Raw genomic sequence first — 1,003 nt, forward strand, 5'->3', positions numbered from 1 at the left:
AAAAAAATCTGTCCTCCCAGCTGTTAGTGTGGCTCTTCAATCAACGTAATGTCTACAGACATCTTATTGAACACATTTTCTATGCTATGAAGTATAAAAATCTGCATTTTCCATGCATTTAAATACCTCAACTCAGACACCAGTTCAGAAATTCGGCTGCAGAATTTGCACTCTAGATTAGTTTTGCGTGATGGTTTGGGCAAACCAGAACACACTCCGTCACACACACACATCCTGCTGACCCGGCTTAAAGTTTTGGCAGTTTGTTTTAAAGTGCTGTAGGAACATTGGGCTGCTTGAATGACAGATACTTTAAAGGAGATCACAACATCTCTCCCGTCGGGAATCACCTGCTAATGTCAGATGAAGTGGAAAACATGACACATTTGAGATGCAGACATGAAGGAAGAGCGGTCTGGCTGCACATACAACCACAATACCTACCACACGCTTACACAGTGTTCCTGAGGACCATTTGATGCAGAACAACATCGTTTGCTGCCATTTCCCCACAACAAAAAATAGCCAATGAGATATATTCTACAATATAGCGGCTACAAAAACATACATACTTTGCAAATCATGTTTAAACTTAAGTACTGCCCACAGGGAGACGCGTTAGGACTGGATCATCCTAGTTTTTCCTCTACTCAGCTCATGCATTAGGAGAATCAAAAACCTAAACAACTCAAAGAAGGGAAAAAAATAAACGAAATAGAGAATTCACCCTATCTGACACATGATTGCCATTTGCAATAGATCAGCTTACAAAAAACAAAGCCCTAATCTTACCGTTTTGGGTCAAGTATGACACAAATTGTTCATAGAATGTCACCATAATCTACAGTTTCCTTTTCTTTCTTTTTTTTTGCAAGGCTGGCAGAATTCAAGGCTCAGTTTAGTCCGTAAAATAAGTGGAAGATACAAAGAGTTCCCTCCTTTAGTCCAGCAAAGGCAGCTGAGATAGGCAGAGCTGGATTAGATGGATCAAAACCATCACGGT

The sequence above is a fragment of the Poecilia reticulata genome, linkage group LG5 (genome assembly GCF_000633615.1).
Source record: "Poecilia reticulata strain Guanapo linkage group LG5, Guppy_female_1.0+MT, whole genome shotgun sequence".
Lineage (NCBI taxonomy): Eukaryota > Metazoa > Chordata > Actinopteri > Cyprinodontiformes > Poeciliidae > Poecilia > Poecilia reticulata.